Genomic DNA, 12,231 nt, shown 5'->3' with positions numbered 1-12,231 from the left:
TATTACTAGATATTATTGCCATTTAGTGCAAACCCCAACATTGTTGGAATCTAGTGCCAACAACCGAAGCGAGTGTCTCTTCTTCGCCTTCTTCGCCTTCCTTTCAAGGGAGGGACTAGATGCCACGCAGCCCTCTTGTTTATCTATAAATGGGAAATGGATATGGGTTGAACCATGAGATTGCTTGGGTCCATTTCGAAAAGGAGTTGTTTTAAATGTGATTTTTTGGACTTTCCGTTTGAAATCTGGTGAAAAATTTTGAGGTGAAATCTTAATTCATGTTATTTAAACTAGTTTTTGTATTGTATATATGGATTCAGCACTCTGGAAAACCCCTAGGGCACTTCAATTGCATAGGATTACCCATCAAACTTGTGATTTCAATAAATTTCTGTCAAATTTTAGAAAAATTACACAAGAAAAACCCACCATAAAACTTTGAAAAAGTCACACTAAAAACAACTCTTTTCAAAAAATTATTACTAATTTTTGTGAGTTGAAATTCCAATTTAAGTTTTTTATGGTATGTTTTCAAATATTAGACACTTAAATAAGCATATTATAACTTAGTTACACATTTCACTCCAACAAGTTGAAGACAAAAATGGATAAAAAATGGAGCAGTGAGTAATAAGTTATGGTTATAACAAGTATCCCATTTTTATCATACAACTCAATGTCGTCCATCTCAACATGCACACTCAATGGCACTTGATGTTAGGGTTAAGGTTTTAAGATTTCAGTTTTCTTGATCTTTTTAAATTTTTTACATTATCTTAAATGTAGTTACCATTATCGTATTTTTGTAAAAGAGAGTGTTAGACACATTTATGGTGGAAGATAATTATCACTATTCTTGTATAGTATTTTTATTATTATTTAATTAATATAAAATTTTATTTTTTATATTTATTTTTATGTTAATTCTATTTTTCGTATTATTATCAATATATTTTAAATCATGGTGAAGCATTTAAAGTCCAATATTAATATTAATACAACTCATTGGAGATTAGGGTTACAATGTTTTCTCTTATTAATATTAATGCAATCTATTGGAGGTTAGGGTTACAAAGTTTTCACTTATTAATATTAATCCAACCCATTGGAAGTTAGGGTCACAAAGTTTATGGATTAAGATCAAGTGATTTCCCTATTTATAAAAACATATAAATGAAGTTAAGTATATGCTTTTGGGATGTATGTACTTGAAAGTTATGGGATAAGTGGTTTATTAGACCTTCAATAGCAAAAAACTATGTTATTGAAACATTTCAAAAACATACATTATAATGATTCCTTAATTTACATTACATCGGTATCAAAATTTATGAATTTAATTTATAGAATCAAATAAATAATAATGTAATTTTCAAATCAAATAAATAAGACCATAACTTTCTTTTTTAGATTAACGACTTCTTTTAAACAAGGTTTTGAAACGAGTAAGCTAAAAAGTTGTAATATTGTTATTAATCTAACTATGTTAGAAATTTTTTGGATAATTCAGTGATGGCATTTTTATTTAAATAATAATATATTATATGATGGTTTAAAATTGCTCACAAATTTTAAATTTAATTATTTTAAATTTATATTTTAAAATATATTAAATTATTATTCTATTTAAGTGAATTGTAATTAAAAATCATTAAAATGATTTTTTTTTTAAGTTTATTTTGCATTGAGATATCAAATATTTACATTGGATATATTAGAATTATTGTCTCTGGCTTACCAACTTGTAAACCAAATCAGAGACACTAAAGCATAAAGTCAAAAGCTAACAAAATTGACTTTAACTAACTATCCAAAACTAGAAAATGCCAAAAGATATTTTTGCCCCACTATGCGGGAAACCAACAACAAAAAACAAAATGGGAAACTTGTGAGGACTGCATAGTTTGAGGCAACAAGAAAAATAAAATAAACAAAAACCCTAAGAAGAACATATCAACAACCTCAAGGGCAAACACGAAGAGCAAGAACTGAAACGAAAAAGTAGGGAACTTGAGCATTCGGGTGACAATGAAGTATTGAAGTTGATGAGTTGTTCCTCAACCTTGCATGGTGGTGGAATTGGAGAGCTAGACGGTGAGCCCATCTCGGGCCTAGCTAGTTTTCCTTCCACATCAAGCATTAGATCTCTAAACTCATTAAGTCTATGCATGAGATTGATCTGGGACTGTCTCCTATCAATCAATTTTTTTTCCTAACAGTAGCTTTATGGGTCAATACAAATCAACAACATGCAGATAGTGATTTCAGCGGCCCTATGAATTACCTATGTCTAGAACCCAAGATGCAACGACAACCATGACATCTAAATAGAGTATGACCTTCCTTTCATGATGAATTTCTTCCTCTATAAGCCATATTTCCTCCTGGATGTCCGAAGGTGTGTGAGTATGGAAGCTACATGCTAAAGACTTAGATACTTATAAGCATGTCTGGGATCCCCTTGAAGCACCATGATCCCCACTTCCACGATGACAATTAACTCCTTGATCAGTCACGGTTGTCGATGGTAGCAAGACATCACAAAGACCGGAACAGAGATGGGAGGGGAGTTGCATGAGACGACCATGAAAGAGAGAGGCCATATAAGTTGTCAAGCAAGCTACACCAGTGTTGTGCTCAAGATCAGACCTTTTCCATTAGAAAAAGCCACAAGTGGGGGGGGGGGGGGGGGGGGGGGCGGGATTAGTGAGGTTGACAGAAGGAAACCCACCCAAGAAACCAAACAAGAGCCCAGGCACATGGCAAGCAAGGGCAACAACAAGAGGAGACAAGGGAGGATGAGATAGAGCTCAATCTAGTAGGCAAGGACAAGGAGAAAACTAAAGAAATCTTAATTCACACAAATGCATATACAAGAATTGTGCCAAGGGGCCTTTGCCTTCCTCCTTGGGAGGCAAGGTCCCATAAATTTGCTTTGAGTTGGTGGCATGCATAGGGAGGAGGTGGTGAGAGGGCACGTCAAATCCATGGGAACTTTAAATTCACATCATAACACCCGCATCAAGATCATTAAAACTTCCTTTATGAAAAAAATATATTTTTTTATCAATTTTATAGATAATTAAATATTTAAAGATAAATTTTCATAAAGTTTTGGTTTTAAAAACATTTTAAAAGTAAATCTCCTTCGCACCTTTTCTTTTAATGTCTATTTCATAAAAAATATCAATCTGAGGTTTTTTCATATAATACTACTGAAAATCCACCATAAATAAAATTTAAATTTTAAGCATTTAAAAAGTGAATCTCCTTTACACCATAATTTTTTTATGTCTAATTTTAAAATGTGTTTTTTTAAGTTTTTTCACATAATGTTATCTAAAATCCATCATAAATAGGATTTAAATTAATTATGGAAAATTTTTATTAATTCCCCTTGGATGGGATCTGTCAGGTACATGGGTGGGGTGGGTTGCTATTGTCTCATCGAAACACAGTCAGAGATGTGGCAGCACACTCATTATGGGATTTTCATAGCATGCAAGTTGTCAAGGCCTTCGTCGCATGCAATGTATTTGGCACATTAAACACTCCTCTCAACAATGCAACTCCCACATTCAACCATCTAATCCACCACTACACAACTCTGCTCGCTCGCACCATTAGTCATGTCACCCTGGGACATTGATGGTGTTATTTTATCGAGGCTTATCTTTGCATTTAATCTAGGAACCATATTTCACACTCTCATTTCGTCTTGGCTCTATGTGGGGCTTTGTACCTCTCTCCTCCCTCAGCTCAGACATAGTGATTTGTCTTCTTACAACCTCTAGACTTACCATTCCAAGTTGTGATAGTTTAATATTATGTTCATCTGGTCAGTCGATGGGAGGAAATTTCGGACTTGCCTCTGCGCTAAAGGAAAATTACAACTCTTAGCTTGGATTTCTTGATCCTATGTTGCACGTCCCTAGGGAATTATATGCTTTGGGTCAGATACTCCACAATAGATGCTTTAGGGGGAAGGAAACGACAACACAAGCTAGGGAAGTCTCATTTTCCTAGTTCAAGGAGCCTTCCACTACAAAGCACCAATATTTGAACCTTCTTCTCAAGTTTATGTTTCTCCCTCTTTGTCTATATTTCTTTGTTCTCTCTGGTTCTCTACTCAGATGTTTTGGTTGGATCACCTTTGTCGACAGGGCTGCATTCTTAGCACTGTTGTCACGTCACTAGGGACTAGCACATCCTATGCAGTTCTAGTAACTTGTGGTTATATAGTGGCCTTCCCCCTTATGGTTCTTTGCATTAGTCACTTTGAACACAATCCTAGTGGACCATCTCATTCTATACATGGGACCCCCTACTCCTTTCTGTTAGGTAGTCTCTTTCTCCCAACTCCAAAATTCAACCATGCCACACCAACAACAATGAGTATGATAGGATGTAGCCTATTATCAAGAAAGGGGGTGAACCCAGGCTCAATTGTGAGTTGAAAGCTCTGCTACCAAGTACCGAGATCTCACTCCATATCCAATGCAAGATAACTTTATCCAGGTGGAATGGCAGCGGGCTGAAGAACGACATACATTCACAAATTATGATGTGGTAACAGACGTGGCCAAATGGGTACTTGATGCAAGACACACTAGAGGTATATATAGGGAGTACATGTACATAGTGGACATTTACTAGCATATCAAACTTCTTCTTGGCAGGGCACTCATGGACAACAACACTACCAAAGATGACATGTTATTGTCCTTAGAATGCATGAAATGAAAATTGCTTCTATGAAGAGACGATTGGACATAATTGAAATACAATTGGGCATTCCTCTAAACCTGGGATGCTCTTCTAGCAAAAACAAGGAACCCATTCAAGTTGATGCCACTAATTATGATCCCACCTCCTAAAAATTTCTATTATTTTCTCTTATGTCTTTACTTTTGTATGCCTCTATTTTTTAAAGACCTTCAAGGTCATGATATTGTTTTTAGATTTCTAGTTTTTCCAATGGGGTTAGATTTTGGACAAGATCAATTCTAAAAAGCTTATATTTTTGTATTTGGTAAAGACTATCCAATGGAATACCACTTCAATTCTAAGTTGTAGCCCTTTTTCATAGGCAATACAAAAGTTTACCATACAAAAAAAATCTTATTAATTCATTATAAAATTATAATTTAACCACATTTTTTTCAAATATTATTTTTCTATATCAACTTCATAAAATTTGTTACTATGGAGTTTTTCACATAGAGTTACATAATTTCCATTAGAAATAAATTTTTTTATATAATTATAACTCAATTTAATAATAATATATTATTTAATTACAGGTGGCAAGAGCAGGGGGTTGATCTATCACCCCTAGGATTAATAGGAATACCTCTTCTCCTAGAGTCTAGGAATCGTACAAATAACCAAGTAGAAGCCAACGTACTTCTGTGACGTCTCTCTGGCTACAAAGAGAAGCATTCAAGATATCATTATCTTTTGTGACTACCATTCCTTTATGCCACCTCATCAATGGCTCTCTTTAGTCTAACATCAAACTACACACTTGTGGCATCATGTGGCTAACATTTCTCTCTTGTAAATAATTGTAATCACTTTTAAATGGCTGAGAGAGGGATGCAGATTCCATTGCTTGAGGTAGGAAGTTGCTTAGGGAAATTGTCATTTTTAAATATCAATCTTGGTTGGCTGAAAAGAATTAAATGTGTTGATTGTGGGTTAAATTTAACTGAAATAGGAAGGAATGGTCCAAGTGTCCTTCAGATCCAACCATGATTGAGAAAAGGACAAAATTAAAGGCGGGCATGGGCTATGATGTCAGGACGTGGACTGTTGTGCAAATCATGGAGAGCAAGGGAATTTAGTTGGTTTTTGGGAAATCCTAGGAGGGCATTCATTGATTGTTGATTGATACATTCTCTCTCTCTCTCTTGAGTGAGTAGGAGGTATATAAAAAGAAAGAAACATTCTCTCTCTCTCTCTCTCTCTCTCTCTCATTTGATTGTTGATTGATACATTCTCTCTCTCTCTCTCTATCTCTCTCTCTCTCTCTCATTTGATTGTTGATTGATACATTCTCTCTCTCTCTCTCTCTCTCTCTCTCTCTCTCTCTCTCTCTCTCTCTCTCTCTCGCATGAGCGAATAGGAGGTATATAAAAAGAAAGAAACATTTAGAGTTGTTGTGTATGAATCGAATCCTAGAAAAGGGGCACCAACAAAGGAACCTTCTAAATGAGGCTTACTAGGTGATTTATTTTAAAGAGTGTGGCTTACCTGTAAGGCTAAAGAAACCACAGGAATTGTGTGTACTGATGAACCTGTTGCATTTGGGAAGAGCCACTCAAGTTTTGGTGAGGGCTGATGAACCACCAGGAGTTTCCTTGGGGATGAAGATATGGTACTTGACTCACTAATGAACCACCAGGAGTTTCCTTGGGGATGAAGATATGGTGCTTGACTCACTAATGGACCACTTGGAGAAGTGATTTATTTATCCATCAACAACTTAACCACTAAAGAACCTTCCTTATAATGGACTCTCTTCTCCTAAAAGTGGGCTAAATTTCTTGATAGTGTGGTGTTTTGGCATGGATGTGAATATGCCTAAATGGTGTGATTGACAAGTGTGTAGCTGGTGGATGAAGGTAGTGTGGCCTGGTGGCATCCTGTTTCAGTTGTTTTTGTTCGTTAAAATCCTCAGAATCACTCCACCTCAAGATTTGGAATATGGATCGAGGGTACTACAAGAAATAGTGGTTGTAGCTTGTATATGGTTGGGTGGAGAGTCAAAGTCCCACTCCCAGTTGGCAATTTGTTTTGTTGCATAAGATCAGTATCCCACTATGTTTACTTTTGTTTAAATGTCTTGTGCTTGTGATTTGTAGTCATTGAATGTTGTATATGTAATATGAATTGGGACATTAATCATAAATGAGGAATACCAATACTTTGTGCAATTTCATTGAGGAAAGGCTTGTTTTCCTATTATTAGTTATGCACTTGAAATTTGTCTTAATAATTGTGTAAAATGTATGGGCAAGTCCCTATCATTAAAATGTTTTCTATATAAATATGAGCTTGGGATTAAGTCTTGTACACAACTTCTCCAAGTATGTATATATGAATCTACTATTGAACTGATCCAAATATTTTAACTTCAAGGATGCATTTAGAATTGCATATTAACCATGTAACTTGAACCACATAAAAAGAAGAAAAAAAACATGTGATCAAAGACACAACGATTCGATTATAGAGTTCACCCAATGTGGGTTATGTCTTCGGACCCTTCTCAACAATGGGAAGGCCTTCTTTTATTAAGTGGCATCAAAGAAATAAATTACAAGCAACTTTACATAAATGACCCTTATACCTCCAATCTGGATGATGGCCTGAAAATGGAGCTCAATTGGAGAAACAGACATCACCACTGAATTCCTGGTGTGAAAGCGTTCAAAATCGAATATAAAATTTCCCAATTCTGACACTGACACCTCTGGCCCTCTAAAGGAATCTTTTTGGTGTCTCTTGATTCTCCTTGCTCAGGTTTCCACACCCTCTACCTGCTCAAGGTTCCGTCATTTGCCCTTCGCCTCCGTTGGTCCAGTCGATTGAATGATAAGCATTTAAATAAACTTGGTTGGATGGACTCCCCAACGTATGGGTCATTGGGCCAATGGTAAGTCGCTGCATTAGTGGGGAGATGGGTCCGGTTCAAAACCCACCCACTCATATTTTAAACATTGGCGGAGTAATCCATATTGTGGCGATGTCATTTACAACCTGGCGGTTAGACATATGGTAAAAAAGGTGACGCCGTTTTGTTTGAATGCACCAACAGTTATGTATTTGGGGCCGCCCATTGGGGTCAGCCCATGTGGGCAGGGCAGGTTCAACCCTTGTCGGCTCCCCATTGGTTATAGTAATACAACCACTGTTGGGCCTAAACATATGATATAAATTTTGGTCGAGGTTGGGTGGGACCACCGAGGGTGGCTTGCTCACCCATAACATTTGTTTTTTAACATATATTAATATCATATGGCCGTTGGTGGGATGGTGGGGTTGACAACCCACCCCCCAATTTTATTTTATTTTTTATTTTTAGATCACTATAGTCAATTTTTAATTTGCCTAAAATAAGATTCATTGGGAATTTTAAGAATTTCACAAATTTATCGATTTCGGTGACCAAATTCTGTGCGTCGGGTCTCTGCCAAATTGTTTCCTCCTTAATCCTATCACTTAGCCAAATTTGACCAAAACTTTGACCAGCTATAACTTGACCGTACGAACTCGGATTTGAGTGTTGTTCGCATAGTTGGAATCAGGGTGATGAGCACTACGATTTGGTCCTAGTTTTTCTTCCATTTGAAGACTTTTATTTTTGAGCTATTTTCAAGGCCACTTGTACTTTTGGATCCCCCCAAATCATTCCTCCCCACTAAGGAGCTTTTGGTCCTCCAAAAGCATGACCACATCCTGCACATTGCCTGCATCCTCATCAAACCACACTTTCAACATCTGCATTGCATGCAAATCTGGTACATTCTTTGCAATCACATACAAAACCACACATGACTCAAACAACCCCATACTTGCCAAGAGTTTATAACACACTCTTTGGTCAAGTTTTACATAATAGAAACCAATACCCCAGCTACTCACAAAAGGCCAAAAACATCATTATTTCTTTAGTAAGCGATGGAAAACACATCATCACTTTTACAATTATTCGCAACACGTGATTTACAAATTATGGCCATGACAAGTGACTATATCTAGTAAAACCATATCTTACTTAATAAAATGAATGGGTCATCTCCCTATGGCAGATTTTATTTTTGAATATCTTCACCGGTTGGTTTCTTCATGGGTGCTTTCTGGGCTTGGAGTGTCTAACACGCGGCTTTCTGGTGTCCATCCTTGTTGCAGTAACTACAATGATTCTTTCTCCTCCAAACTTTCTGAATCGTCTTGGAACACTTTCTCCTAGTGCGCCTCTGATAAGTTCTTGGAATCCTCACTATCACTAGAATTTGATGAGGTGCTTTCACCATCTGTCATTGGTTGGTCACTCGCTATCTTGGAGCATTCCCCAACTTCTTTTCTAACATATCCAAGTCCTTCATAATGAGGAAATTCCTCCACTTTGATGGGGTTCACAATGCCTTGGCCATTAATGCCGAGGCCCTTTCCTTGATACCCCATTTTATTCAAAACTTTTGATCCAATTCTTGTAGTATGTCTCTCAAAAGCAGTGAAACCATCATCATAAAAAAGTACATGAAATTGAAGAATCACTTTTTACCTCAGGCTTGTTATGTTGCAACTTTTCTAAGTCCTCCTCCTTGTCTTGTAGCCGATGTTGCAACATTTGTTTATCCTTCTCTGCTTCTTGTAGGAGTCTCCTTAGTTCAAAATTCTCTGCCTGAATGTGTTGGTTGATTTCTCTGAGTCCATGGAGCCATGCCACATTTGGCACCCTTTTCATCTTTGATACAGCATCGGATGAAATCTTTGGCTCATCACCTGAATTGGAACCTAAGTTGATGGGTCCATTCGACACAATCCCAAGAGTTTCCATATTCATTTCATAAATTGAGTCTAATCCCAAGTCAATTGGTCCACCATCTTCAAATCCAACAATTGTGCTTTTTTCATCATGCTCTGATTCATATTCTTGGTCTTGTTGCATGGTTGCAATTGTCTTCTACTTCTCTTTTCTATCTTTCCTCTAAGGTCTCAATTCTAGATGCAGTTTCAAAAAATTCTCCTCATCATGCCCTTCATTCTCATAGTGAGTACAAGTGAGATTTTCTCAGTCATTGTTGCCTTCTTTTGGATTTCGTCTTGTTTATGCTTCTCCCTGCCTTCAATATGTACATCCTTCACACTAGCTTCATCAAGAGACTTAGGTTCAAATAATAACAATGAATGATGGAAATAATTATGCAAAGAGCCAATATATTTCATCAATGTCTCAGAAGTGTCTAGTGGAACATGCAATGCTAATGCTTGTTTTCTAATCTCATTTGTAAAATTATGAACAGTTTGACTTTTGCTTTGTTTCAATTTTTTCCATTCCATTATGGCCTTCTATTTGTAACCAAATGGATAAAATTGTCCTCTTAAACCAGAAATGAACTTAGACCAAGATGAAAGACGTTTACAACTACTCTTACCACCTTCTTGCAGTTTTCCTTCCCAGCAGACGAGAGAGGTGCCACTCAATCTAAGGGATGCTAGCTAGATATTGACTTCATTCTCTTTGATTTATTTTATGTGGCAATACACTTCAACATGTCTTATCCAATTATCTAGATTTTTTGCATTAGATTCTCCACTAAAAACTGGTAAATCAAATTTGACATCTAACTTAAAAAAGGGCTTTTTAGATGCATTCCTTTGATGCATGTTAGAGTGATGAGAAGAAGAAGAATTGTCACTAGAAGAAGGAGAGGGAGGAGGCTCTTCTCCATCACCTCCATGATTTACTGATACATGGTCATCTGGATCTTTCTTCTTGGGCTTGATTGTCTTCTCATACTATGCAAATAGCTTTTCAAATTTCCCTGCCATGGTGAAGAAATCCTTGCAATAATTTCACTCTTCCTCGATTCAAGCTTCCTCATCTACCATGTTCCATTTTCGTGGTGCACGCCACGCTTCGGGATCAAAGGACTTAAGTTTTCCTTCGCCTCTTTAGAGCTTGTTCCTGGTTAGCATTCACTCATGCAACTTGCATCAAGAAGACCAGCTCTAATATCAAACTTGATCCAGATATTTTAACTTCAAGGGTGCATTTAGAATTGCATATAATAGAGCATATTAACCATGTAACTTGGACCACATGCAAATAAGTGGAAAAACATGAGTAAACATGACATAAAAGACACAGTGATTTGATTAGGGAGTTCACCCAACATGGGTTACGTCTTCAGGCCCTACTCAACAGTGGGGAGGCCTTCTTTTTTTAGTGGTATCAAAGAAATCAATTACAAACAACTTTACAAAAATAACCCTTATACCTCCAATCTGGATGATGGCCTGAAAATGGAGAGATCAATTGGAGAAATGGACGTCACCACTGAATTCTTGGCATGAAAATGTGAACAATCGACTATATACTTGCCCAATTATGACATTGGCACCTCTAGCCCTCTAAGGGAATATTTTTGGCATCTCTTGATTCTCCTTACTCAAGGTTTCTCACCCTCTGCTTGCTCAAGGTTTCGTCGTCCGCCCTCCGCCTCCGCTGGTCCAGTCAACTGAATAATGAGGGTTTAAATAAACTTGGTTGGACAGATTCCCCAATGTATGGGTCGTTGCTCCAACAGTGGAGTCTTCGCATTAGCGGGGAGATGGGTCGAGTTCAAAACCCGCCCACTCCAATTTTGAACATTGGCAAAGTAATACATATGGTGGTGGTGTCATTTATAACATGGCGGTTAGACATATGGTAACGGTGGTCACACCATTTTGATTGAATGCACCAGAATTTATGTATTTGGGACTGCCCATTGGGGGTCGGCCCACGTGGGTCGGGTAGGTTCAACCCTCGTTGGATACCCATTAGTTATAGTAATACGACCACTTTTGGGCCTAAACATATGATATATATTTTGGTCGAGGTTGGGCGGGTCTGTCAGGGGTGGTCCACTCACCCATAACATTTGTTTTTTAACATATATTAATACCATATGACCATTGGCGGGGTGGCAGGGTTGACAACCCTCCCCCCAATTTTATTATTATTTTTTTGTTTTTTATAAACACTATACTAAATTTTTAATTTTCTGAAAATAAGGGTCATTGGGCATTTTAAGCATTCGAAAAATTCGTCAATTCTGATGGTTGGATTCTGTGTGTTGTGTCTCTGCCAATTTGTTTCCTCCTTAAGCGTTGGCCAAGTTTGACCAAAACTTTCACCAGCTATAACTTGACCATACGAACTCGAATTTAAGTGTTGTTCACACCATTGGAATCAAGGCGACAAGCACTATGATCTATTCCTAGTTTCACTTCCATTTGAAGAATTTTATTTTTTTATCTATTTTCAAGGCCACTTTCACTTTTGGATCCTCCTGGATCATTGAAGTATGAAAGGTTTCCTAAGTCTCCTAATTCTCTGAAATGTTGTTTAAAATTCCAGAACAATTGAAAAGGGGCAGAAGTTTTCCTTATGAATGAATTTGCCATACTCATGTCTACCAAGCCTGAAATGCATAACAGACTAAATCCTAGAGA

This window comes from Pinus tabuliformis, chromosome 6 (genome assembly GCF_031772625.1).
Source record: "Pinus tabuliformis cultivar Carrire ecotype Pingquan chromosome 6, CPIR1, whole genome shotgun sequence".
NCBI lineage: Eukaryota > Viridiplantae > Streptophyta > Pinopsida > Pinales > Pinaceae > Pinus > Pinus tabuliformis.
Note: the sequence above shows the minus strand (reverse complement) of the source record.